The sequence below is a fragment of the Neopelma chrysocephalum genome, unplaced genomic scaffold (genome assembly GCF_003984885.1).
Source record: "Neopelma chrysocephalum unplaced genomic scaffold, ASM398488v2 Primary Assembly neopelma1_24, whole genome shotgun sequence".
NCBI lineage: Eukaryota > Metazoa > Chordata > Aves > Passeriformes > Pipridae > Neopelma > Neopelma chrysocephalum.
The window spans coordinates 2,357,718-2,383,695 of NW_020897693.1; the positions used below are offsets into that span (position 1 = coordinate 2,357,718).

Consider the following 25,978-nt stretch of genomic DNA (forward strand, 5'->3'; position numbering starts at 1 on the left):
GGGCTTGAAAGGGGGAAGAAAACAGCAGTTTGTGGCTAGATAGGCACTTGATATGGTGAGGAAGCAGATATGTAAGTCAAATAATACATCCTTACTGTATAGAACATTGTCTGGAGAGATGGTTCTTTAATTATATGTCCTATATGATTGTAGGACAAGGAAGTCCTGAATTCAGATTTCTATTTGTTTACATAATATAGAATGATGTTGAGTTTTTTCTTACTTTTTTCTAGGCAAAAGTGCACGTTTCTTCCATAGTCAAATATTTAGGATATTATACATAACTTCTCAGCAATGCATAGTTGTTTGCATTAAAATGGGACGATGTGAGTAATGAATGTTGACTTGGAATTACAGCCAGTATGGTAATGAAATAAAGCCCCATTAGATTTAAGTAATTTGCAAATTGAGGTTGTTATCACATAAATAATGGTATCCTGGCTGATGTGAGGGAAGGGTCATATCAGTCAATCAAGTAGGAAAAAAGACTTCTAAAGAAATGTAAGCTAGCATGGATGTTAAATTATGGATTAATTCCATACATGCACAGCAGTAAATTCCCACCAGTAGACAGCTGTCAAGGTTGCCTAGAAAACTTTGCTACATTTATTTTCAGTGTGATAATTCTGCTCTTGTTCTACTTCTACGAAAGCTCTAGGTAATTATTTTTTGTGTAAATTCCAACAACACATCAGTTTATCACAATGCTTGTATTAGTCATATATACTTATACTTAACTACAAGTTATTCAGATGCTAAATAGGTGCATGTGTTGTTCAGTTTCTAGGTCAATTTTGACTTTCTTAACTCGTGCCTTTCAAAAGAGTAGGCATAAAAAATCATGTTTGAAAGATTCATCCATTGAATCAGTGGAGTTTTAGTAAATGAGTATTTTTTACCTGAGGAGGTATAGGAGAATCAAAATGCATCACAAATCTCTGTGAACCAAGACTGTTTCAGCCTCTCTGTATAAGTCTGGCTGTGTTCTGCTGTGGAGATGTTTTGTTGCCACTGGGTTTCCTCTGACAGAAGATTTGACCAGGGGCATGTATAACTATAGAGCAGCTGATCTATTTCTTTACCTTCCTTAATTAAAATCAGATCTATTTGTTAGAAAACACTGTGGAAAACCTAGAGGCACCAAAAGGGAGCCTTCAATACAGAAACTCACTGCAAACTCTGGAAACAGTGAAGCTCAAAACAATGAAAATCTCTGCAGTTATGGCAAAGCAGAGTATCAAAGGACAGCGAAGTCACCCTGACAGGTCAGTAATTTAAAGTAGCTATAAATAAAACCTGAATTCTCCAATTGTACCAGCTGGGGTCAGGTAAAGTGTTTTATTTTCCAAACAGAAATTTATCCCATAGATTGGTTGATTCAATATATCAGTCAAACATCTCAAACAAGAAATACTTAACTACTCTTTTTCAATAGCTGACTTGAAGATTTTCAGTTCTGTCTGCATTTTCCCCCAAGTATGACATCATATTAACGGTAAAAAATTTGGTTGAATGAGAGTGCTGCAAAACTGTCTGAGCAGAGAGTGTGGGTGCCATAAAGGCTTCCTGCTAAAGCACCAGTCTCCCCATAACTGTAGAAATGCTGATATGAGTTTGATACCCTTGGCTTCTCCCTGCCTCACTTTTGTGGACTCACTTAAGCCTCCAAACAGTGTGTTTAAAATGCTGCTAAATCAGAACACCTCTTTGCGAGGGTCTTTACAGGTGTGACGGGGGGCTGTAATCCTTTTCAGTAAGGGTATTCCATTGAAGAGTTGCCTGTGAGTTACTGGCAGGTGGTTTAACATTACCTCTTCTTTTTACAGGATGAAGTCAGACATCTGGCACTGACTGGGTGTCCCCTGCAAGGCTGTGCTCCATTCCAGTCGTTCTCCTGTGTAACTGGCTGTAAAAAGGATGTGATGTTTTTTTCCATCACACACCTTGTCTCCTGGCATTGAATGCTATAGCTGAGATGTGCAGGTGGAAGAGGAATTTGCTTATTGCCAAAGGAAACTCCAAAGCAGAAAAAGGCTGAGCTAGGTGATTCACAGGGGAGTTGTTTTGGTTTTGTTTGTTTTCCTCCAAGGGCTGCCATCATCATGTGAGGATACAGGGCTGTACCTTGTGCTATACCCTGTCCTGGGGGGCATCAGGCAAAGCATTATCAGACAGCTGAGGAAGGGGATTGTCCCGCTCTGCTCTGCAGTGGTGAGGCCTCACCTTGAATATTGTGGCAGTTTTGATCACCACGATATAAGAAAGACATTAAGCCATTAGAGAGTGTCCAAAGGAGGGCAATGAAGATGGTGAGGGGCCTTGAGGGGAAGTCATGTGAGGAGGGGCTGAAGTCACTTGGTCTGTTCAGCCTGGAGAAGAGGAGACTGAGGGAAGACCTTGTGAGGGGAAGAGGAGGGGCAGGCACTGATCTCTTCCCTCTGGTGACCAGTGACAGGACCCAAGGGAACAGTCTGAAATTGTGTCATGGGAAGTTTAGGTTGGATATTAGAAAAAGGTTCTTCACCCAGAGGGTGGTTGGGTGTTGGAACAGGCTCCCCAGGGAAGTGATCACAGCACCAAGTCTGGCAGAGTTCAAGAAGCATTTGGACCATGCTCTCAGGCACATGGCATGATTCTTGTCGCTTGTGCAGGGCCAGGAGTTGGACTTTGATGATTCTAGTGGGTCTGTTCCAAGTCAGGACAGTCTGGGGTTCTAGGGGTAGAGTACTGAAGCAGCTGCTTCTGCTCAGGGTGGACCTAACCTGGGATTACATGATTCTTATCGTGATAGTTTGAAGTTCCAGGCTAATGATTTATCTCTTTCCTTTAGTCTTCTGTTCTTTAGTAAAGCAAGAACTTTAACTCTGCAAAAATTATTGGGTTTTGGAGTATTTGCTTAAATCAATATCTGAATGATAAAGCTGAGGGGCTGGTCTGTCAAGTAGTTTGACTAATCACTTCAGTTTGAACCAAGTATGGAAGGTGGTTATAAACTGAGGTTATGGCTGAACTGTGGAGAGTTAGGGAAAAATTCTCTCTGCGTATGAATGTGTATATTCTTTAAATATTAACTAGTGTTCAATATTACAATAGTCAAGGATGACTACTGCTATCCATTCATTTTTTTTGCTTCCTTTCATATAATATAAGAAAAAAAAATTGCTAAAACTATGTTTTAAATTATTAATATGACATTAGATGGCCAAACAGTTACTCTTCCTCTCTCCTGAGCTTCCTACCCTGACAACAAGACAGGTGGCCTAGAACTACTGTGGAGAAGGCAGCATAATCAGGGGCAAGGGGTCAGTTACAGTGGAATTAGATAGACAAATAACCAGGATTCAGGGATATGCTTAAATGAACAGGATAGTTTGCACTATCTGTCGGCAGTTATTTTAAGATGCATAAAACACTGAGTTCACAATGTCCTACTTTTGCAGGGATAGGCTGTAAAGACCATAAATCCTGTGAAAAGGGTCAGAATCTAATTTACAGGTCTAATTCAAAGCTTGCTGAGGTCAATGGAAACCTCCCTGTTAAGTTTAGTTTGGATCGTATCTTAAGAAAAAAGATTGTGTTGAGAGAATGCTAAGATGAAATGAGGAAGTAAAAGTTTTACCAGTACACATGCACTTTTCATATATCTATCATTGAAACAGTTTGTAAGACTGATAGACTATCTCTCATGGTTCTATTTTGATTTATTTCAGAATACAGTGACCTTAGTGAGTTAAGAGTGAGATAATTCATTACCTGCTCTTATAAGGTAAATGGAGATGCGTGTTTGCCCCAGGGATCCAGGTGAATAGTAGATTTGGGAAGATGTCGCCTGAAAGAATGTCCTTTTTGGTACATAATGAACCAGAAGTACTTTTGGAATTATTTAGTCCATTGACTATACAATCCTGTAGTTCTCCTCTGGTTAAAAACACAGGATGACATTTTCTGCTGATGAAAATGTATGCTGCTCCACTGACACTTGTGAGCCATATCATCACATTCTCCAAAGAACTTGGTCTGTTTCTTTTTTTTTTTTTGCTGTTTAGTTGTAAAGGTCCCACTTGGGACTCGGGCTATTTGTTACACGTACTGCAGAAAACCAGTGGTGAGATGACTGTGATGAAAGGCACTGTACCAAACAGTCACTAATGCTAGTCTGCATCAGCTGCCTTGCAGAAGAAAAGTGGACCTTAAATCAAGCACCAGAAAAAAATATCTTTTTGAAAGAAGGAAAAATAGTCAATTTTGAGTTTGCTCTTTTGCAGCAAAATAGAAATTGTAATGCTCCTATAATCTTAGGCCAAGGCAGACTCTGGTAAGTATAATGGGACATAAGTGCATTTTGTTTTGCTGTTAGTGAGAGTAAATTGTATAGCTGTCAAGTTGTGGCACGTCTATAAGTGCTGAGTAAAACCATTGCTGGGAGTGATGAAATTAGTGTGCCAAAGGAGAGGGAAGAATGCAGATCCATCAAGTGAGCCTGTTAGAACTTTGAAGCAAGTTTGAACCAGTGCAGATGCCGTGACCATCTGCTGAGGAGTATGTATGGACATAATTGCACAGAACAACTGTCATTTAATTTTTTTAAAAAGCACCTTATTTTGCAGGACGTATGGATGTACGTATGCAGCTTCTCCCTCCCCCCAGAGCCCATGTCTTTGAAATAGCTGTATGTTCTTTTTTAACACTCAGCTCCAAATGATCTGATTTATTTGAGGCTCTCCTGTTCTGTGTAAGAAGTTACATCTGTCCTGTCCTGTAGAAGCAGCTGGAACCCCTTTGCAGTGTAGCATTGCTGAACTGTGCCTCAGAGTTTGTCACAGAAGTACGGAGATGCTCTTAACTGTAATGATGCTGCCAGAGCTTTGTCCTTGTGGTTTGTGTCGCTAGTACCTTAGGCAGAATGATATTTCTGTGTTATGTGGCTGCTTGTCCATTGTTTTTATTCCAGAAAGAGTATGAACCTAGTTCATGGGAATGTTGCTGTTCCTTCCAGTGCATGTCAGTGCTGCAGAAACCACAGAGACGCATTTGTAAATAGGTAAGATTTAATAGAACCTAATGAAGGCAGTGGACATTTTCTTATGCTCAACTGTGCCTTAATGGATGATTTCAAATATTTAAATTCACAAGTGGCCGCAGTAAATTTCAATCCACCGTTATAAAGGAGGGATCTTTCACTCCAGCTTCCTGAGCACAGACACAGTTTTAGGTAGAAGCTCTGTTTTATCTGGTAGGAATAAAAAGTAAATATCCTATGCCTGACTTCTGTCAACTGATTGGAGTGTTCCTGAACATGGAGCATTTGCTGTGAATTGTTCCCATTTGCTGGATTTGTCATAGTGTCTTTACTTATTTGTGATTTGTATAATGAGAAAAACTAGAAAGATGTGGGTAAATAGGTTAAACAGTGTTGTTTATCTCACACTTTTGCATCTGCATTTTACATTTCTTGGGTGATGACTTTTAGTCTCTGTTTTTCTTTCTTTTGGAACAGAACATGTATTTGCAGAGGCTCATGTTTTTCAAAAGCAGATCCATTGAAAGCATAGGAAATCTATTAAAAAATGTTTTAGGAAAAAGAAGTGATATAGCTAGAGAAAATATCTGGGCTTACCCTGAGATGAATGTTTAGGGGTTTTCTGTTTTATTGTCTTAGCAATTTTTACCAGTGTCACTTTGGCTTTAAGCCAAATGATTTTATCGATTTGACTTTAGCTTACTAAAATAGTAATATGTGTAGATAGATAAATACATTCTAAAATCATCAAACCATTTCTCCCAAGATTCAAAAGTGAGTCAAGAAGTCAATGACCTAAGACTTCCTTTTTTTTCTATAGTTTTTTCCCCTGAAATTATGTATGTAGTCGTTGTCTTTTTTGTAGCTGGGTTTTAAAAAAGTTGAATCACTTTAATTCCTTCTGAAACAACAAAACCTCAAGTAAATATTATATGTATAATATTTTTATTGCTTTTTTTGATCTTACTGAATTAACATATTCTGTAATGTGCTAAAGGAAGAGAAACAGTGAATGCAGAAAAATTTATAGTCAAACTTGGTTTCAATGCAGATATCACACAGTACCAGTGACATTGGCCCCTGTAACATGAGTCTTGGGCCAATATTTAAGTTTTCTGTTCCAGGGGGATTTTTTAATGACAGCAGTATTCTAGGAAAGAAAAGAGCAGTGCTTCCTTCCTTTGCACCACATTTGTGTCTGCATTGCTAATATGAACTAGCAATGGCTCTTGGTGAGTTCTGCTGGCCCTTGTGCTTAGGTCTGTGGGATGGAACAAGGTAAGCTTTTAAGGTAAAAGGCAGGTTTTATGTGTGAAATGAAGCTTTCTGTTTCTCAAAAATCCTTTCAGCCATGAAAACTTTCCAGTAGGTGTCTGGAAAGCTGAAGCATGCAATTGCAGTTCCTGCAGAAGATGGTTCAGAAATGAGAAAAATCCAAACAAAAATCACTATGGCTCCCCAGCACAGTCAGTGTACCTTGGTGTGGTCACTTGGATATCTGCCTGTCACTTCATGCACCTCTGTTGAACGTGGGTACCTGCAGACTCCACACTGAGCACTGCTTAGCCTTGAGGATATGTTTTGCTTGTGAGTGTTCCCACGGCAGCTGAAGTGCTTCACAAATTGTTGGCATGCTCACTCAGGAGCTCTGGTCACTCCTGCTGTGGATGTTTTGAATGGTTATGTGTCCCAGCTCCTCACCAGAAGTTGCCAGCAGCCTGTGCAGCTCAGGTGGCTGGCAGACCATGTGTGGGCTTCTGGCCTGCTGCCATTCCTAGCCTGAATAATTAAGTTTGACCACCCCGATGATATCATTTATTAAAATATCGGTTTGGGAGCTGCAACAGTTGGGAGATCAAATTTTCACAGCCCCTGTGTAAAAGTGAGGTGGTGCAGAGCTCACAGTTCCCAGTCACGTCAGCTAAAACAGAAAGGCTGCAAATTGGTGCCGCAGATCAAAAACAGTTTTTTTGAGCATCAGAACAAGAATCATGAAGAACTGCTGTCTCAAGGAAGCTCAGTCTGAGTTCTTAAACAGACTGGGCTGCTGAGAGCTGGGGCTTTGCTTCTTGAGGTACTGTGCTGTACAAAGTGATGCTCAGACTGATACAAGTTCGGAGATAGCTTGTGACTGTGCCTCTTGGATTTTAGTAGAGCTTTCCCTCATCATCCTCCACTATGAGTTAAGTGTAGTGTGGAATACTGTGAATTTTCTTGTTCCCTGAATTCTCTGAGTTTAGAAGTTGAAAGCAGTGACTATGCTGGAGAAATTAAAGAGTGAGTAAAATGGAGAACCCTTAGTGATGTGATGCATTGAGCACTGTGGGGACAAAGGGTCCCTGTGGCATGACCCTTGTAATGCCTCCCCTGAACTTCTCCAAGGAAATGGAATTAGTATGAAATTGTTTTGGGGAAAAAATGTTTTATAAATTAGTTGTAATTATGTCATCCTTGCAAATCAATAAAGCATGGAGAAACTTGCCTGCAGGGTCTGTTGCATCATATTTAGACATAGTAATGTATAAAATGAAGCTAAAATAATCTCCAGAGATATCGATGACTGATATTTAATCTTTAATGTAAGGAAAACTATAGAAGGAAGTGCAAAAATCTCTGTATATTAAAAATCTTGAAAGAAATTTGCCTACATGAATGAACAATCTCCGGGTTCTTAGAGGAGAAACCACTTGAATCCGCCCTCCTCACTTTCTGCTTTGTACATCTCCATTCTTCTGTTCATCTGGACTAACCCCCTAAAGATCATTTACATCCCATTTAAATCAGGTCATTTAGATGCAGGTGAATTGCTGTTGTAGACGGATATTTGGAATTTATGTTAAGTGTTGAGTCTTGATAAGAATCTTGATTTATCAATTTATGTTGTCAATATTTTTTGTGAAGATGGGAATTTTTTAAAAGATTTCGCTAAAAACAGTTCTCCCAGGATTTGAACAGTTCCAAATACCATGTTTGTACTTCACAACATACCTAGGGTTATAGGGAAATGTATTTCATGCTTGACATACTCTTTGACACCATGTGCAGAGCCAGATGCAATCCCAGTCTGAATGGGAAAATATGTACCCACATCTGCATCTTATGATGTGAGCACAAGCTGCACTTGATGGGAATGAAATGGGATGGAAAGTTTGCCTATAACACCCTCTGGTGAGGCTCTGCCTGATTGTATTGCTCAGTCATGGGCCAGGTTAGAGATGCAACTTCATTTCTGACTTCCAGGCTGCATCTTATTTTCTAAATAGGCAGTTTGTATTTTATAGTTGGTTTTTTTCATTTGCTTTCTCTCTGGAAACTCTTTCCAGTGTCAAAATGAACAAAATTATGCTTTCAGTCCCATTCTTTAGATTCCTAGGATATCATCTTTATTAAAAAACAGAAAATATACTCTGAAAAGGTCTGCTCTGATTCTCAGGGGAAGTGATCTCTTATGCAGGCAACTGCTTAATAAGGACCATACCAATATCACCCCCAGAACATGGTCACCCCAGGAGATATGCACCAGCTGGACTGTAATTCAGGTATTGTACATAAATTGTGTTTTTCACTCTAAGACACACCTACTAATTCTTCCATTCTTCCCTTCTTGGTATGGAAGCAGAGGAAAAGCCTTTGAGTCTGATCCAACCTGATTTGAAAATAAAAATCTTTCACTAGTCACTATCTAGAATTGTTTCAGTGTTCTTTGTACTGCTGATGGTGACCAAAATTTTTTTCAAGACTTGCCTTTCATTTCCATTCTGCTTAAAACTGTATTTAAAAAAACATGTTCAATACATCAATGTGTTCTGTATTTATAGCTATTAACTATGGCATCATTCCAAGTTCTATTTTAGGACAACTTTTGTGTGATGCTCTAATTTCTGCCCCCCCTCCTGCAGTGCGATGGGGGCTTCTGTTCCTCTGTTATTGGAAGTCTTATTTTAAGCCTCCTGTCAAAACTCAGAGGATGTATCTTTATCATTTGGGTGATTATCAGACATTGTTGAATGATTGCACCTTTTAATGTTTAGAAGCTAAAGCTGCTCATCAGGCTTTTTGGTGTAAACCTCCTGTTATTGCTCCCCTAAGAAATGATACCTTGCTTCTCCAATTGTTTCTAGTATTTTGGTGTTTCACTGTGGGGTTGGGTTTTTTTTATTTTTCATCTCAGATTTCCCAGCAGATAAAGATGGCATATTTTTATCTAAAATATATTCCAGAAACTTGCTAAAGAGGTTTTGGTATGTATGTTTGTGCCTTCCCCCAGGGACTATTTTGAGCTAGAGGTTTCCAGATCAAGTTACAGAATAGACTCCAGATGGTCTGAAATCCTTCTTTAGCTAATCTATAGCTAATTAAACATTCAGCACGAACGCCTCTGTTTTTAAAACTGAGCACAGTCTTTCAGAAAAGCAGCATATTGATTTTTTTTTTTAGCTTTACTTTTCATAATTTATATCTTTTGTTTCATTACTTGGTGTTTTTCATTGCTGGTCCTTGCACCTATTTTGTTGCGTGGCTCAGGGGCTGCTGGGTGCCTTGTATCTTATGCTTCAATCGATAAAGGAAATTAATAATATCTCTGTGGGCTATAGCTCTTTGTTTTTCTAAGTTACTGTGGATGGGAGCAGAGTAAGGTGGTTCTGTGGCCACACTTGCAGCAATCTCTACTTGCCAATTGATCTCATGGAACAAGGGGAAGGGAGGTGGATCTGTGCATCAAATGGCAGAAGGTGAAGTAGACTGTGAGAACAGCATTCTTTAGTTTTCATGGGCCCGATTTTGGGTGAAATATAAATGAGCTACACACTGGCTTGAACTCAGGGTGTTGGTTTTGTATCTGAGTGCAAACAGCACAGTACAGTTAGCACAGGTGGTATTTCTGGCCACCTGTAGTCAGAGAGACGTATCAGGGAATAAACACTTCCCCTCCTCTCTAAGGAGAGCAGATTCTGCTCCTTAATGAATAGGGTCGAACTGGGGCTCCCATGAGGTTTTTCTGCCACACAGTCAAATCAGGATTAAGTACTATCCATTATTTATTAAATAGTGGAAGTTATTAAACAGTGAATGTTATTTGTTCCACTCTGGAAGCATTGTTACAGGAATGTTTCCTCACTATTCTACAGCTGAAGGGCTGCAACATTGTGAGAATATTTTTACAGTGCAAAAATAGGCAAATAGTAATAAAAGGTTTAAACATTTTTTTCCTGCTTCTTATGTGCCCAAAGATTGTTCATAACACTGTCATTATTGTAAATCCTTGAATAAAGTTTGGCTCAGATTAAGTCTAGTTTTGATTCAATAAAACATTTTCAGGCTTCTGTGCCAGAGTTAAGACTATACTTATTAAGTATTTTGCTGATTAGAAGCCAGTGTATTCTTCAGTTCTTAAGGTAACCTAAATACTCTTGCTACTAAGATTTCTGTTGATGTGTTTAATACCAGTATGAACTATTTCTGCTGAACCAGTATCAGGTGTTCTGAGAGAGTCAGAAAATGGTACAGAAGGACACTGCCATGTCCAGAAAATCTTTGACACTAAGATAAGTTTGTGACACTGTCACTGATGCTCATGGTGACATCAGCAGAGAGAGACAGGCTAAAATGAAAATAAAGGGGAGGTTTTTCTCTTTTAGAATGCTGTGTGTCCAGGACATCCAAATAACTTCTAGAAATATCAATAGGACCTACCTTTTTGGAAAAATGCTTAAATACATATTTGTTTCTGAACACAATGTTACTGCCAGCTCCCCTGCCTTTCTGAAGTGAGACCAAGAAAATTCTTGTGCAAGTCATTGCGACAGGAAGGTGCTGTCTTGAAAATATTTTTCCTTTGCTGTTGGTAACTGGACATAAATTGACCACAACAGTCCAAGGCATAAAGGTTTTACATTGTTACACATATTTTTACTCAGTATTCAAGGTCAGATCAATAACATTTTAAAAAATATTTATTAATTATTTTTAAAATGCTTTAATATATGGGAAATTATATCCCTTATAAATGTGAAAATCAAGCTGTGGGGGGTGGTTTTGTTTGTTTGATAGCACTTTGGTTCTAGAGGCCTATGGGCCACTCTAGGGCAAATAAAAGAAGTTAGGTGCCAACACAGTCTCTTACAGGACCTGATTCAAAGTGTATTGAAGGCAGTGGGAGGCCTTCTGGCCTTGGGAGTTCAGAGGCTCCATGCTGTTCTGGGACTTCTTTCAGGTTTGAATGTGAGAATGTGTTCATTTACTGGAAGAAAAGAGAACTTTGAGAGTAACTGGAGGCAAATTCAGACATATATAGAAATATGTAGTGCTCTGTTTTCGGTGTAACTGAATGCAAGCTGGAATTCATGAGGTTTCTGGACTGTTCAAGTTATGACATTGCAGTTGAGTTACTTTGTAATTAAACATTTAATGTACTTAGCATCTTAAAACTCATTGGGTGAGATCTGAAAATTTATGACTCTTTAGCCTGCAGCATATTTTAGTCACTGATCTCTGGAACAAATTCTGTTTTGAATAAAAGATCGCAGTGATACATTATGAAGGCAGAAAAACTTATTGTCGTTGCACCTCACTACTGAAAGTTAAATAATCTTTTATTTTTACTAAAATGGGTTTTTCCCTAGTCAAAGGAAATATGTGAAGAACTTTCTGTTGGATCACAGAGTACAGTCAGTGAATGGTTCTCTGGGATATAAAGTGCTGGAAAATCATTCTGGGTACAAGCAAGCAAGGAAGGCTTCTCAGTTAACCTCTGGATGTTAGGAACCAGTGCCCAGGATTTGCTGCATCCAAGACAAGGTAAACTTTGAGGAAGGACAGAAAGAGGAACAGTACTACAATTTGTTGGGTTAATTCTAATTGTTCAGCTGTTTTGTCTTTGCAAACCAAGAATGGGATTTTAAGTACAGGCAGAAATGGGGAAATTCTCTTTTGTAATCTATTTTCTTTCCATCATGGCCATACATGCCAAGAAAAAACACCATATTCCGTGGATTTATTAGGGGAAAAAAACCCAGAAATTGAAGACTCTCTCAGTCTCCAGGTCTCAGAAAGGCCAGACATGAAGTTAGGAGAGCTAGAACAACAGCTGTTAAAATAAGATGGGGAGAGATAAAGTTCTGAAACTGCCTCTGAGAAGTCTGGTTCAATGTCCTGTATTGTTTATCCAGCCCAGACCTAATTTACTGTTCATATTGATTGTAGAAGTCAATCAGTATCCTGTATGTCTGTGTACATGTAATAACTAATTTCTAAATGAAGGCTTGCTTTTCTATGTACACCTGCAGGTGTACAAATACACTTTAGGTGTATGGTGATGGCTGATGTCCCTATTTACAAATGGGAAGTCTCCAGTATTTATTTTTAACCTCTATTATTAAAGGAGAGTTACAAGAGATAGGGACAGACTTTTTAGTAGGGCCTGTTGAGGTAGGATGAGGGACAATAGTTTTACGTGAAAAGAGGGTAGATTCATACTAGATACATGAAAGAATTAATTTTTTTACAAGGAAGGTGGTGAAACACTGAAACAGGTTTCCCAGGTATGTGGTGGGTGCCCCATCCCTGGAAACAGTCAAGATCAGGTTGGGATGGGGTTCTGAGCAACCTGGTCTAGTTGAACATGTCCCTGTTCATTGCAGGGGTGTTGGACTAGATGAGGTTTAAAGGTCCCTTCCAACCCCAACCATTCTATGATTCTCAGGTAAGCCCCACGGTTATACTTCAAAGTGTGTAGCTGCTGGAAAAGTTGTTTGGCTGTTCCTGCAATGTAAATGCTCAGCAGTAAGTTAAGGACTTTAAGAATTGGGGCATAACTAGTGTGAACCTGTAGGCCTTCTACGTGGGAGGAGTTTTACTGTAGCATGAGTTAGCAGAACATGTATCTCCAAAACACAGTACATTTGTGCAAGAATACCTACAGCTGTAACTCAGGTGAGCTAGATAAGTGCCTTCAAAAGGAAACAGAAGAAAAGCAAGTTCTTGGTGCTAGTGCTTAGATTAATTTTGCTTTCCAGAAGTCATTGCACTTTATTATCTGAAGTTATCCAGAAGCCATCTGCACTTTATTAAACAGGTGGTCCACATTTGCTTCATGGTCATATTTGTACTATGTTTGTGTGCAATGAAAAAGCCTTAGTATTAGATTTGCAATGTGTAATGCTAATACGTCCTATGAGGAAAAAGTATTATAAGTTTACATCATGTTGGTTAACACGACTTAGAAGGCAGAAATAGGTCTCGGGAATTACTGGTAAAAATTGCAGACGGGGATGTTTGTTAGTAGAACTTCCCTTCCTGTGGGTATTGAAATATTGGTGTATGGGCTGGGGTATTCCAGTAAATCACAGCGAGCCTGAAAGTCAGCAGCTTAGTGCTGTGTGATGTGCTCACAATGAATCTTGTCATCTGTAAATCCAAGTTCGTTCCTCTAAAGGTCAAAACTGCCAGGACTCATTGGTGCACCTGGTATTAACTTTCATTATTTCCATTGGCATTGAAAGAGGATACAAATCATGAAGTGTTTCCAAAATTAGAGACAGTATTACAATCTCTCCGAGGTCCTTGAGTCTCTCCTATGAGTCATTTCTTTTTGCGTGCGTTTCTGTTCACATTACTACAAATAGAGCTTGTACTTGTATCCCGTTCCTGATGAGATTTAGAAACTGAATTAGGCAGAAAGAGTGTATTTCAGGCTGGGCACCTTCATCATCTTAGCCCTGTTGCTGGGGGACGAGTGGTTTTGCAGAACTCTCTCTGACAGACCAAGTGCTTCTTATCACAGTGGGGCTGAGCTGTTTTAGCTTAACTGTAACTTCAACCCCGTGATTAAAATTATATCCTCCTCACTAAGCAGAAAAAGGCTTAATAACAGGAGGGTTTAAAACATCGTCCAGATACAATGTACAGAAGGAACAGGAATGGTAAAGAAAATGGATGAGGAGTAATTCCTACTTTTCTTTTTAGTTAAGTTTCTTTAATCATGGTGGGGAAGTTTCTACCCAGTACCCTCCCACACTGCTGTTTGTGGGAACAGTCCCATACCCGTCTGTGGCACTCGTACAACCAGTGTCTTCACTGAGCGTGTAGATGTGAGCACTCTACCCAAAGGCATTTGAGCCACAGTTGTCACCTGGGACATGTGTTGTCTGTCAGAAGTTTCTAGAAATGATGGGTTTACTGCTCTGAGCAGGACTGATAAGAGCTAGCTGCTACCAGTGATGGAGTTTAAAGGCTGAAACCAGGGAGGCTCCATAATGGCTTTTCTCCTTTCCAATTTTAATCATCAGTATATTTCACTCTTATAAATGAAGTTAGGTTGCCACTGAAAATCCCAACTTTTTTTCTGCTTCAGTAGATTTCAACTTTTAATATTGTTTCTACAATTATTAAACACCTAAAGACAAAGTTTACCTCTTCATGTAAATCCTGATGTAGTACCTGGTGTGGCACGTACTGCTTGTAAAATCATCACTTTTGTCACTCGTGTGTGGATGGCAACTAATAGATAATAAATGTATTGGTTTAGTTGATAAGTTAATTTTAATAATTATTAATTTAAAGCTTGGTGATTCTATAAGAAGTAAAAGGACCATCACCAGTGTTGTTTTGCAGGTTAATGTCACATGGCTTTGCAGAGTTTTTAATAAAGAAGTAATTTCCTTTGCACACCACCCGCAGGATTTTGTGGTATATTCTGATTTGTTTGTGGGGTTTTGGACTATACTGGGCAAAATTAGATGTACACAGTGGTCTTCATAATATTGCTGGTCTAACAAGGCAGAAGCACCCTCGGTTATTGATGCATGGGAACATATTGCTGTTCTGTATTTTTAGGTAATACTTAGATGATCATAGAATTGTTTCATAGAATGGTTTGGGTTGGAAGGGACCTTAAATATCATCTGGTTCCAACCTCCCTGCCATGTGCAGGGACACCTTCCCTGATACCAGTTTGTTCAATGCCCCATCCAACCTGGCCTTGAACACTTCCAGGGATGAGGCATCCACAGCTTCTCTGGGTAATCTGTTCCAGTGCCTCACCACCCTCACAGCAAAGAATTTCTTCACAATATCTAATCCAATGCTGCCCTCTTTCAGTTTAAAGCCATCCCCTCTTGTCCTGTCACTACCTGCCCTTGTCAAAAGCCCTCTCCAGCACTCCAGCAGCCCCTTTAGGTACTGCAAGGTGCTACAAGGTTTCCCTGGAGCCTTCTGTTCTCCAGGCTGAGCAACCCCAACTCATGGTGATGGTGTGTGGTGGGCTGCCATGTATTTGGGGCTTGTAGTAAACATCAGGGAAATGCTGCTGTAGAGGATATGAATAGCAGATTGTAAGTGGGTTTTCCTGTAGCACCTATGACCATACAAATCTGAAAGATGCATAAAATATTCTTGTGAGGTTTATAGGGCAGGAAGCTGATCAGTATTTGAACTATTCATTTAACTGTTAGAATTAGATTTGTTTTCTCTGGATTGTCTTAAATGTAGAAGCAACAGTTCTGATGTTTCTAGGAACTGTAACTCTACGTTGTGTGCTTAGAACAACAGTGCAGTAAATGAACAGTAAGCCCAAAAGATTTATCATGTAAATGGATATGGACATGCTAATATAACCAGAGTATGTGCTGTGGTTGTCCAGGATCTCTGAGGCAGATGTTCTCCCCTGAGTGTACTTAGTGTGTAGTACCCTTAAATAACAGTATAGCTTCAACTTCTCCAGAAATGGCAAAAATACAGTAATTTCACTCACTCTGTTGAAGACTGGAGAAAAAGCATGTCTTACTTCTACCAACAGTATCCCTTTTGCAGTTTTTAGGAAGAAACTCATCAAACCCAAATGCTGTCTTTTTATGGTAGTTTCATATGACTTGATATTAATAACTCTAGCAGTTCCCTATAGGCATTAACACCTATTTAGCTTTTATGAGCCAAATAATTGAACATAAAACCCAGCTCAAGTTGCTGAACTTTGCTTGCCTTAAATCTGACTTCACTGATTATCATTGAGCTGAATGTTTTCTGCTTCCAAGAATGTTAAATTAGTTCTGAGCTTGCCCGAGCGATGCTCACTGGGATGGTCACAGATACGTCAGTCAGGGTTTCTTCTCTTCTTCCTTATTATAGTTAGGAACATGGATCTAAGTTGGTAACCCATGAGATGGAAAAAAATCATGTCTATTTGCAAAGGTGAGGCTTTACACACAGTACTAGATTGAATCTCGAGGGTTTAGTTTCTGATTCGAGTAAAGTACTGTATGGTTTCATTCTGAACACAGGTCTGTAAGGGAAGAACCTCTCTCAAATTTGTTTCTCTCTCTATTTATGCATTCTAGATCTTCTTTCAGAGATCTGGAAATATTCTGTTCTCTGGAGGGTATTAAACTCTGTAAAAGCTTTGGGTCACCTGTCTAAGAAGGAAATCTTGACTTGCAGGAAAATCATGAGGAAGTTGTTTCGATAGTCAGTTAACTTTGCATTTTATCTGCAGTCTAAGTAAGCTGAGCCTTGTCCCTGAGCACCTCCTGGTGCTTGGCACACCTCTTTGAACCAGAATCTTAGGCTTAGCCTATGAACCCTGAGTATGTGTTTGTATATTAAGATCAAATGACCTCTAAAATTTCCATTGGATGAAACAAACAGACTGAGCAACTTTAGCTGGTTGTTTTCCAGGCCTTGGGGGACTCCAAACTGACGATATGCAGAGGTGCATTTATGGAGCACTCAGATCTCCCACTCTGTAACAGTCATACAACAGTAATACATCCTTTTGTATTGTCTCAAATGCACACTAAGTTAGAGCTATTTAAAAATGTTCCAGTACTTTATCTTAAAAATCTAAAATCTTGACCCTGTAAAACTTCATGGTTCTAGCTTTGTGGGGTGGGGTTTTTTCAATGTTTGCTTTGGTTTGTGTTTTCTGTTTTCTAAATCTGTATTATCTTTCTGTTCCCCGCATTTTAGAGTATAAAACAACCCCTGGTATTGGTAATAATCCTGAAGTGAAAGGGGATTTTTTTTTTAAGGCAGCTCTAATCTTAAATAGCTAAACAAAGTAGAAAAAAGTTGTAATGAAAAAATTTACCCTTTAGCTGAGACCTTTTTATACTGAGCTTTAGCCTGAAGCACATTTTTATAGCTGAGTTATAAACCTGTAAAACAATGTTTCTTGTAAAGCAGAGCCAATGATCTATGATAGTTGAAAGCAGACTTTATGATCTAAAACATCCTAGAAATTGTTTGAAATACTTAATGCATACTTTAAACACATAAATTCTATAGCTATGTGAAGTTTTGCTGGCTGTTTGATTCTCTGGGGGACATGTTTTGGGTGACTGATGACTATTTGTTAAGGTCAGCAAAAATTAATTCAGCTCATAAGAAACATTTCTGGTGAGGGACTCTGAAATCATCTTTAAGAAGCATTATTCTTTAAAACAAAAAGGGAAATCTCTTATTTAAAATACATGCTAATCACAAGCCATCATCTTACTATCTCATCACAGAAATTTTGGATGTGGAGAGGTCCTTATCTGTCATGTAACTCATACTCTTCCTTGTTTATCTGTCTTCTATTTCAGTGTTTTAGTGCTTTGCTAATATAATAGTATTTTTTATTTAAAAGCTTCGGATATTTTAATCACTGTTAATTAAAAGGTAGCTTGAAATAAACTGAATGCATAAAACAAGTCCTCATTCAGCTTTAGCTTAGACAGCATTCTTCACTTGGGCAGATCTTCCACCAAAATAGGTTCAGTTTTGCAGTACTCAGCTCAAAATCAGGTTAGTTTAAGCTGTGCCCTGCCCTAGGAAAGCTGCTTTACTAATCTATAATGACATTGACTGACAAAGATTGTGAAGCCAAAATCCTTTTGTGTTTTAAATGGGGGGAAAAAAAAAAAGGGGGACAGGAAACTTTTCCTCCTGCTTGTCTTCCTGAGACAGAAAGGGACATCGAGGACCTCTCTTTCCACTGAATTCCTTAGATTTGTGCCCCAAGCAAATGAGGACAGGAGGAGATAGGTGAGCTCCATGCCAATATCCATCTGGGCAATTGCCAGGGGGCCCAGACTGTGTGCTGCCAGCCAGTCCTGTTGGCCATCCTCATCCCGCTGACCGAGAGCAGCATTCCCTGTCAGAGCATGGCTTGGAACACAGGGGGGTGCAAGCCTGTGCTGACCCCCACGCTATAGCCCCTCATTGGGGGTTATTCAGGATGAACAGGCCTTAAATTCTACATTTTGGCTTAATGCTGTTGTTCTCATGAGAGTTTACTCAGAGACAGCTGGGTGAGGCAGGAGTAGAGGTGTGGGCAGCATTGGTACAACTTTTTTTCCTTAGAAAATGCTATCCCAAGGGAGATGATTTCAGTGTATTCGTAACAGGCAGGGATTCGGGCTAAGGTGGTGACAAGGAAGGGAATGATATTGTCAGTTGCTTTTAATAAAGCTTTTCTTCAGTGCTAGATTAGAGATATGAAACCATAAATGAGATTGTCGACTGACAGGGCTTTGCCTGCAAATGCAATATTATTAAGGTGAGCTTTCAGTGACATTCTCTACCTCAGGCTACTGGCAGATTAAGCAAGTCATTTCTATTGCTATTGACACTGATGCAGTATTGTTTCTTTCTCATATCTTCTATATGCCTTGTCAGTAAAAACTGTGATAATTCCTTTCACAGTCAGCAGAGGTGGTTCTGTGAGGTGCTGCAGGGGGGTGAGTCGCTTTTCTTGCTCACAGCAGAGTGGGCACTCATGGCTCAACAAGCCCAGGACCAGGGTATTGCTGATGTTCTGCACTGATGACATGAAGGGCTGTTACAGGCTTCTGCTTGGGATGCACATAGCTGAAACAATAGAGAATAGCAAACAAAAATCACTCTTCCCATCTACATTCTTTATGTTCAGTGTATTAGTTAAATGACCACAAGCTTGTGGATTTTATTTTGAAAATGGTCTTTTTGCCCCCTTTGTTGTATATGAAGACAAACTTAAATGGGGAGGACTTTTAAGCATTTTTTAAAAAGTTTTAGCAAGTATTAGGGGAAAAATGGGATCTTCACACAATCAATGCCAAGGAATATTCTCTGGAAATTAAATAGAAAGGACTTGTATGCAAAATCCCCAGCTCTAGCAATTGAAAGGGACCTTAGAGAGAGGAAACAGCTTAAGATACATCCTTGCCCTTGGCTGTTTTATCATTATCTCATGTAATGGCTCACACCAGCCCTAATTCTAGCCCTGACATGAGGAACATATGGCTGTGTAAGAAAAGTAATAGTCTGAGGCTGAGATGGGGATGTAGCTGGAGCACACTGTGCTAACGCTGTTTCCCAGGGCCTGGAAAGGGGTTCTGAGAAGCAAAACTATGAGCTGGGGCTAACTAAGCCTGTGCCAGTGTCTAGGAGGAGGCACAGCCTCACCCACAGCCTGAGGAACAACACAAAGGGGGTTTCAGAATCGCTTTTCTCCTCTTTGGTTTTGGTCCTGAGCACCTCATTTGGAATACAAACAATTTCTTATCCAATTGTAACTGCAAAACAAATTGCTTTTATTGACAGATGAAAATTAATTTTGCAGATTTCTAGTGGCGTAAGGAGTTTTCAAGATGGATAATATGGACGCATAAATACATTACTTTTGTGCTTTTTAAAAAGATTTCTAGTTTTCTCCATGTTCCAGTCTGCTGCAGTTGCTGCACTCTTCAGACAAAACTTGGGAGAATGAATCTGTCATAACGTGACGTGGCAGGCCTGTGACATGACAGGCCTATGACATCTGTGTTTGAGCATTATTCTCCAGAAACGAGAGAGTGCATTAAAGAACCTTTGTTCATGGGGTACACCTGTCACTCCCTGACAGTCTCCCTGTTAGTTCATAAAAAGACTATTAGGGATGGTGATGAACCATGCTCATCCATTCACTAGCATAACAGCAATTATTAACTCTAATAAATGTATTATTATGTGGCTATTAGATATCAGTTATAAAACTGCTTAATGTCTGCATGATTACTTGTAAATGGATTTGGAAAGGAGCTAAATTGGTTATTTATTGACCATACTGAACAGCATTATTTATTGACTTGGCTCAGTAAGTCTGGTTTTTCAAGCTAAAATGAGATTCCAAGTTTGTAATGATCTAACCAGGGTGTAAATCGATTCAGGAAAATTACATTTTTCTCAAAAACTTCTAAATTTAATGGTAAATAGGATCGTAGAATGATCTGAGTTTCTCTTTCCTTTTAAGTTCATTAACTAATTACTTTTACATGTGCTCCTGAGACAAAAATCTGAGAAAGTAGAGAATTTAATATTAGTTGCACCGAGATGGCACTTCCAAGCAGCACATGGCCCTGTGAGTCAGCAGCAGACACAGACTGCAGTGCTGTAGCACTTTTGTCTGGGCTCTCTTGCTTGGCAGATTGCTGTACCAATACTTCAAAATTTGCTGCTGCAATACTTTAAAAGACTGAAACAAGTAAATAAGTTTAATTTCATGGGATCTAGTCTTCTCATTGAAGCGGATCCTATTTATCTCCACTATGTAAAAACTAATTTTAGGCTGATTATTTTATAGAAAAGAAAGGCTGAGGGTACAGCCTGCTTATTGAATTCCAACGAAGAAAGGCAGGGCAAGAAAAATACTGAGGCAGAGTCAGCAAGTGCCAGAGTTCAGTGTTTGCTCCTTCAGTAATATTTAATGCATGTTAAACATTTAATCCAATCGACAGACATTGCACGTGGATATGCTCCTAAACTATCAGCAGAAGAAAGAAAGAGGTGTTTTAGCACTGCTGAAATACATTGAATTGCTTTTAAATACAGAAGACTGCTGACTCTCATGGACATAATAGGGACTTGGGAAGCTCTTCCATTTGGGGAATGTTGGGGTTTTGTTCAGTAGTAAAAACAAGTTCTTGTGAAGCAGATCAGTATTATTTGACTTGTATTTCTGGTGAGTACAGAGCTCAGACTTTATAAATCTTGTCTAAAAAGTATCTACAGATTGTGGTAGGAGGGACACAGAGTTGACACCAGTGGAAAGACCCCACTGGCCACAGCTGAGCGTATTAACGACCTCCAAGAGTTCAGGGGTCATGCCAAAGCTAATGAAGGTCAGTATGTTAAAGGCATTGAAGAATTTGAGCATGCTGTTGGATGTGATGTGCTGGCAGGGTGAAGCCACTTCTCCCTCACAACTCTTCCCTGCTTTTTTTTTTGTCTCCTTGCTCCTGCCTTGCAGCAGGAGATGGGGCAAAGGCCGTGCTGTGGTGGGTTCTTGACGCTCACAGCAGACACAGCCAGAACAATCACTGCTTTTGAAACAAAAGCAACCACAAGGACAAAAGGCCAATGTTAGGAGACCAATCCCATGTGATTGGTGTCTTTTTATTTCCCCTGGGCTGCAGACAAGGTTGCAGAAGGTGTACCTGACTTGTTTCTAAAGCCACAGCTCCTGGGGAAGGATTTGGAGGCCTACAGAGATATTGCTGAATCTCTATGAGTATTTGACCTTTTGCTTGCTGAATTTTGTCAGTATTTAGTGAAAGATGGAATAGAGGTCTGCTGTTCCAGTTGTGTCAGGCTAGGAATGGTTCGAGATTTTTCAACTAAATGCTTTTTCTTTTCAATTAAAGACTAAACATTTTACACAACAGAATTAGTTTCAACCACAGAAAAGAAATTCTTATTTTTAACAATGTTTCTGTTGAAATCCACCCCCTACCATCTTGAGTGAAAACCTACTATTATTTGCAATAAAAAACCTGTATTTGTCTCAGTGTTGAAGCAAACCTGGAGGGAAAAAAAGGTGTCAAACCCAAGATTAATGTTTTCAGGTAATTGGAACAGAATGTTTGTCTAAAATTGAACTCTCTCCACATCAGCTTCTTTCTTCAAAGTGCTTTCAGTTGTCCAATTTTAATAACTCTTAAAACTAGAATCTCAAATGCTTAGGTCATGGCTGAAGTTTTGAGCTTTTTCTTATAAACTGGTTCTGATGTTACAAAAATATGATTAATCATGAGTGAGAAATGGATTTATAATTAGGGAACCTTTACTATCTTACAGATGTTTCCAGGCTCAGGGCTGTGTGCAGCTGGCAGGCTGCTGGGTGGCATCTATCCTTTTCCAAGCAGCTTCCTTTCTCCATTTCACAGTAGACAAGAGTTAACTAGCAAATGTCCTGTTAAATTTGCAAGAATGGGAAGAGGGAAGGAGAAACTCTAGACAGAAATAGCATGATACGCCAGTAACAGTCTTACAAATCAAAAAAAGGCAGGTAGTATGACAGTTAGGAATTTAGAAGGAGTGAGAAAAGTGCTTAATGAATCTGTTGGGAATTATACACATTACCAGCACTTTACATTTTGTACAATCAATTATAGGCATTAGAAATTTTCTGAATTCTGTCAATAAGAAGCACTAAGTGATTGCAAAGAATTATGGTTTTGCTTTATGGCTGGAGGTTCCTTTCTTATTTTAGTGCATTGTAGTGCTGTTTTAGCTCCTTTACACTGGCTTCCTTCTGTTTTAAATTGACCAAAATGTAATAAAAAACACGTGGGTGCTTCCTCCAGATGAAAGCAACAGCATCCAACAGTAATGTTGTAAGGCTCTGTCACCAGAATTCAAGGGCTGTGTCATTGTAGCTAGAAATCATAGTGGTCAGATTTCCTGTGAGCTGCTACAGTGGGCTGGTGACAGGAAAATGTAACATATGCTGTATTTCACATGTCCTTATATTTCTAATTCTGCATCAGAGCTTGTTGCCTATTATTTGCTTGTAGTTCACTGTTCAGGCTTGAGGAACATTTTTCTCGATTTATAGCTCTATTAAACTGATAAATCAATCACTTGTGTGAGGGGAGGCAGTTTGCTGACATTTGCTTTGCCAACATGCTGCCACCCACAACAGTATTCACAGCTCCTCAAGGATATGGTAAGGGAGAGGAAGCTTTCCCTGTAACTTAATTTTTAAAGCATAAAACCTGTTTCTGGTGCTCTGAGCAACTTCAATGAGAATATTTTTGAAGAGCTGTCATCTGCCAATCCAATATTAAACTTGATTTATTTTCACATTGCTGTTTAGCAAGATAGCTGCACTATAGTTCAAGAGGTAAAAGGCATCATTTAAAAAAGGACCACATTAGGCTTTTAAAATTGTAATTACCAAAAGGGGAGAAACCAGACCAAATATGTTGAAGAGCTACACAGAGTATTTTTGCCAGTGTTTCAATTGTTCAGCCACCTACTCTGGGATTTGCATGTCTTTCCTTGAGTGTATGCTTACTTCTGAAACTAAAGTGTGAGGGCAATTCTTTTTAGAATTGGTGCATGAGTTGCTTTACTATATGACCATTGGTTTAAGTAGTGGTAGACTTTTTTTTTTTTACTTAAACCACACAGTAGGTAGAGTTCACTGTACTGTGCAGGAGAGTTCCAACTTCTAGTTATGAGTTGCAGAGCAACAGTGCCAGGATCTGAGGAATGCAGAAGGGTGTCTGTGGGAAAGCAAAGTTCTTGTTGGAGCTTGTTTTCTAACAGTGGACAGTACAGATACAGCAAAGGAAAGGTCCGTTCTTCTTATCTTAAACTCAGTAAACACAAATAATTTTGCATAGTTAAGTAGAAAGAATCATATACCCTGTGCTAAGGCTTGTAGTCTTTTGTTTATACAATATAGATAACTTTGGGGTTGAATTTTATTATTCTGAGCTAGTAGTTTTGTCAAAATCAGCTTACTAATACATATTTCCTCTTAGATAGGATGATGAATTTATACAAGCTTTATTGAAGTTATTCTTCTTTTGCATGGGTGTAATTGATGGGAGACCTGGCTGAGTGTCTTGAAAGAGACAATGTAAAAATACAAAATGAAGAAGCATGTACTCCATCAACAAGATTCCTCATATAAATAAGTTTGTGCTAATGTTATGTTTCATCATTTATCATAATGTCAGGATGAATCCTTTCATGCCTACATAAGATTTAAATAAAATTAGTAAAAACTTTTGCATAACTTCTGCAGTAACACTGAAGGGAACAAATGGATGTAATGTGCATAATTATTTTCCTGTGATTGCAGTGAGAAACTTGTTGGTCTTTTATTTGCATTTGACATATGATTGTCTTCTCTAATGTTTTCCTGTGCCATTCCTCTGGTGTTCTACATTGGACAAATCTGCATCTTCAGGTAAGTGCTGTTTACAGCAGTGCAATTAAGATATTGCAGAGGGCAAGCAGGAACATCTCCCGGTATCCTGGTAGGTTTGGTTGTGCCAGTACTGTAGGTTATAAAGCACGTGAGACTGCTTGGAGCAGTGACTGCAGTGTCCTTGTCTAGGCAGCCATTCAAAATGTTGGGATGGTGCCTGTTTGTTCTTTGTGTTATAAAAGTTGGTTCTAACAAAATTTAGCTTGTTCGAGATGTATTTTGTATGTCCACACTGATGAATGAGGCAAGACTGAAGAGCAGAAAAACCTCTCAAAAAGGAAAATTCAAGTCTGGGTGCAATAAAGTAATGTTTTGTACTCCTATGCTTGTTAACAAGCCTTGCTTGACTTCCAGATCCAATTTGGTCTTGTAGTCCTTGTTTACAGAAAAACTTTCAGAGATAGCAGTAAGATTTTTGATGCTTTTGAAAATCAGGAGCATAAATAAAAGTTGTCTAAGTTAGAGTAGCCAGCTATGAGCAATCTAAGAGCCTGTACTGTGTCATAATATTCTGAAGTATTATTCTAAAGCTCAGGAAGAGCTATGGATGTCATCTGTGTGGACTTCTGTAAGGGCTTTGGCACAGTCCCTCCATGATATCCTTTTCTCTAAATTGGAGAGATATGGGTTTGATGGGTGGACTGTTGTGTTGGGTGAGGAATTGGTTGGATGAATGCATCCAGAGGGAAGTGATCAATGAGTCAATGTCCAGATCAATGGAGGTCAGTGATGAGAGGTGTCTGTGCTGGAACCAGTGCTGTTTAATATCTTCATCAATGACATAGACAGTGGGATCAAGTGCACCCTCAGCAAGTTTGCAGACTACACCGAGCTGAGTGGTGCAGTTGAACTGCCTGAGGATGGGATGCCATTTGGAGGGACCTGGACAAGATCCTCAGCACAGGAAAGACATGGAGTAGGTCCAGAGGAAGGCCACAAGGACTGGAACATGTCTCCTCTGAGGAAAGGCTGAGAGAGCTGGGGTTGTTCAGCCTGGAGCAGAGAAGTTTCTTGGGAAACCTTTTTACAGCTTTCAGTACTTACAGGGTGCTTATAAGAACAATAGGGACAGACTTTTCACTAGGGCCTATAGCAACATGATGAGGGAAATTTTGAACAGTGAGGGTGGGGAAACGCTGGCACAGGTTGCCTAGAGAGGTGGTGGATGCCCCTTCCCTGTAAACACTCAAGGCCAGGTTGGGTAGGGCTCTGAGCAACCTGGTCTGGTTGAAGATGTTCCTGCTCATTTCAGGAGGCTTGGACTAGCTGAGCTTTAAAAGTCCCTTCCAACTCAGACTATTCTACCATTCAATGATTATGAATTCTGAATGTCTCTCATTTCACTACATCAAAATGCATCTTTAGAGAGAGTTGTTTTTAAACCCCCTTGTGTTCTGCCTCTTCACTCAGCTGCTCTGTTACTGTCTGTCCTAAACTGACTCTCTGTGCACTGTGAATTATATAATTGTTCCTCTTCACTGAATATCAAACATAAGAAACCCTATTCTACTATTTTGTTTAAAAATCTGCCAGGTTCTCATCAAGGACATCACCAGTGAAACTGTCAGAAGACCATGGTGTGTGAAGACCTGTATGAGCTGCATCTTTTACATCTATTCTGCTGTTATAACAAAATCTTTTTATTTCCTGACATTACCAGAGATACCATTTCCACAGGTGGGAACTTAACACTGTCCAATAACAAGTTCTCAGTTTATATATTATTTGCTCTGATGAAATAT

The 25,978-nt window shown here is 39.4% G+C and overlaps 1 long non-coding RNA gene across 2 annotated transcripts in view; it reads left to right on the forward strand.

Annotated features, from left to right (window-relative positions):
* Positions 1 to 24,211, forward strand: part of LOC113975653 — a 51,355-nt gene extending 27,144 nt beyond the window's left edge. The window contains exons 6-9 of one of the 2 annotated variants that reach the window (XR_003536872.1): positions 1,115 to 1,265; positions 1,827 to 2,043; positions 11,644 to 11,818; positions 24,108 to 24,211. This is a non-coding gene — a long non-coding RNA (uncharacterized LOC113975653). Of the gene's footprint in view, positions 1 to 1,114; positions 1,266 to 1,826; positions 2,232 to 11,643; positions 11,819 to 24,107 lie in introns of those variants that run through there. The other variant, XR_003536871.1, reaches the window with a different exon arrangement.
* Positions 24,212 to 25,978: the final 1,767 nt, after the last annotated feature.